Source organism: Zonotrichia albicollis, chromosome 24 (genome assembly GCF_047830755.1).
Source record: "Zonotrichia albicollis isolate bZonAlb1 chromosome 24, bZonAlb1.hap1, whole genome shotgun sequence".
Lineage (NCBI taxonomy): Eukaryota > Metazoa > Chordata > Aves > Passeriformes > Passerellidae > Zonotrichia > Zonotrichia albicollis.
Genome location: NC_133842.1, coordinates 9,439,732 through 9,442,535, shown reverse-complemented (window position 1 = coordinate 9,442,535; position 2,804 = coordinate 9,439,732).

Sequence of the window (2,804 nt, the reverse complement as noted above, 5' to 3'; positions counted from 1 at the left end):
ACACAAATTAACTCACTGCGGAGTCCAAGGACTATGTGATCATTTCTTAAGGAATATCCTATGCATTGGTGTATATAGCCTGGCTAAAGCTGTTACAAGAGGGTGTGTCATTTGTCAAAAAGTGAACCAGAAAGTTATGAGAAAAGTAGCACCTGGAGGAAGGGAACTAGCCTTGAGACCCTTCCAAAGCATACAGATAGATTTCACTGAGATGGCCCCAGTGCAGGGGTACAGATATTTACTGGTTATGGTTGATCATCTCACACACTGGGTAGAAGCCTTCCCGACCAGAAGGGAAACAGCTCAAGTTGTAGCAAAAGCAATCCTAGAGAACATTATCCCCAGATATGGAATGGTGAACACCATAGACTCAGACCGAGGTCCACATTTTGTGTCCCAAACATTACAAAATATAGTTGGGGCTTTAGGAATGAAATGGAGGTTGCATACTCCGTGGCGCCCCCAGAGTTCTGGGAGGGTGGAGCGAATGAACAAAACCCTCAAAAATGTGTTAACTAAATTGATTGAAGAAACAAAAATGAATTGGCTGAAATGTTTGCCCCTAGTGCTATTGCGCATCAGAACAAGACCTCGGTCTGACATAAGAATTTCACCTTATGAAATGATGTTTGGCCTGCCATTCTTGCTAACACCTTATAGCACAGGAGACTATCTGGAAGGGGAAGAAGCTACCAGAAAGTATTTAGAAATAATTGGAAGAACTCTGGAAGGACTTAGAAAGAAAGGATACCTTCCTCAAACTTCCCCTCTTGACACAAAAGTTCACAACATTAGCCCAGGAGATTGGGTTTTGATAAAATCATGGAATACGGGAACACTAATGCCTAAATTTGAAGGCCCCTTCCAAGTGCTCCTGATCACTAATTCAGCTGTGCGGACCAAAGAAAAAGGTTGGACTCATATTACAAGAATAAAAGGGCCAGTCTCACCCCCAGGTACGGGACCAGAAACAACATCAGCCTTTCCCTCTGGCATTGGGCCAGAGTCCACACCACTCTCACTTCCCAGCACTGGACAAGATTCATCTGCTACACAAACTAAATCACCTGAGTATACTGTGATAAAAGGACCAAAGGATTTAAAGTTGACTCTTAAAAGGAAGAGTCAAAAAGACTGAACTGTATGGGAAGACATCAGAAAATTTTTCAGGACTGTTTTGTGTAAACTATGTTAGTCACTCTCACCCCCTGGCAATAGACCAAGATTCAACATCAGGTTTTTTTTCCCTCTGGCATTCTGGCATTGGGCCAGACTCCCAGTTTTTCCCTCTGGCATTGGGCCAGAGTCCACACCACTCACCTCCGAGCACTGGATAAGGATTCATCCACATCACAAGGTGATTCACCTGAGTATATTGAGATTTAAAGTTGACTCTCAGGAGGAAGAGTCAAAAAGACTGAACTGTATAAAAAAAATTGGTATCAGAGTTCTAATATTGCTTAAAATGTTTCAAAACTGTTTTGTGTAAATTATGTTGGTAAAAAGTTTAAGGCTGTAAATAAGTAATTCTAGTTTAAGTTCCCCAATATATTTCTAAAGACTCCAGGTTAATCCTCTACAGAACACTCCCCTGGGGGGGGGAAACTAAAATTTGTAGGGAACAGACCAAGAGGGGCTTAACCAGAGAAGTGGATAGAAGGGACTCTAAAGAGCTTGGAAGCTTCTTCTCAGTAAAAAAAAAAACAAATTCCCCAAGAGGCAAGGCTGGGTGGGCAGGCTGTGCAAGATGACCCATACCAGACTCTTGGGAAGGGTAGTGATGTTGGCTCTGATTGCTGATGGTGCTCAGGGGAGCCCAGGAGAGCCGTGCAGTGAAGGCTACCAACCCCGCTATGAGGAGGAAGTGAGCTCTTTGTCGAGAGTCCACATCAGTTCTAACCCTGATTGTGTTAACCCCTCCCAATTGGTCCTTTATCAGAAAAATAAGAGAGTGTATTGGATAGCCCAGAATACTGCCACTTTTAGGCAGCCACTCCTAGGAGAGTGCCCTATAGGGGAAGCCTGGTTGTGCTTTGAATGTGATGCTGCTGAAACAAGCTCAGCAGATCTAGTCAAAAGCAAAGAAATGGTGAAAATGGTAAGAAAAATTGTTTGTTACAAGTATTTATATGAGTGTACTGGAAAAGAGATAAACCCCTTTTGGAACACATTTCAAGGGAGCTCTAAACCCCTAAGTTTGATCTCATCTGGCAACTGCATTGCTAGGGTGATAAAACCAATTTTCTTATTACCCAAAGAAACTGGATCAAGTTTGGGAGTTCCTATATATAATGATTTGAGAGAGATTAAACAAAACTGGGAAAGTGAAATAGAAATTGAGAAAATCCAAAATTGTAAAAGCCAAGTTCGGATCCCAAAATCTGTGTTGAACAAAGTCATCTGGCTCCAGGCAGTATTAAAAATAAAGAATTCAATTATTAGGGACATTTCAAACAAAATAAAAAGATTGGCATGTGTAAATAATCAAGATCAAACTCCTACACTTGATCCCAGTGGGTGGGAGATCTTGGAAATTTTCAAAAGAAATGTATGGGAAAAGGTAGTTTTTCTCAGTGTGTGTAGACTTGGAGGATTGCTCTTTTTACTATGCATATTTGTCTGTTTTAGTAAAACAGTATTGGCTGTACAAACCAATCTGGAAAAACCAAGAAAAGTAACAAGGTTAAGTAACCATGATTACCAAAGTGCACAAGAGATTTATAGTAGATTCAAAACAAAAAATTGTGAGTTGATGCGAGCTTAAGAATTTAAGCTCAATCAAAGAAAAAGAGGGGGGACTGTTA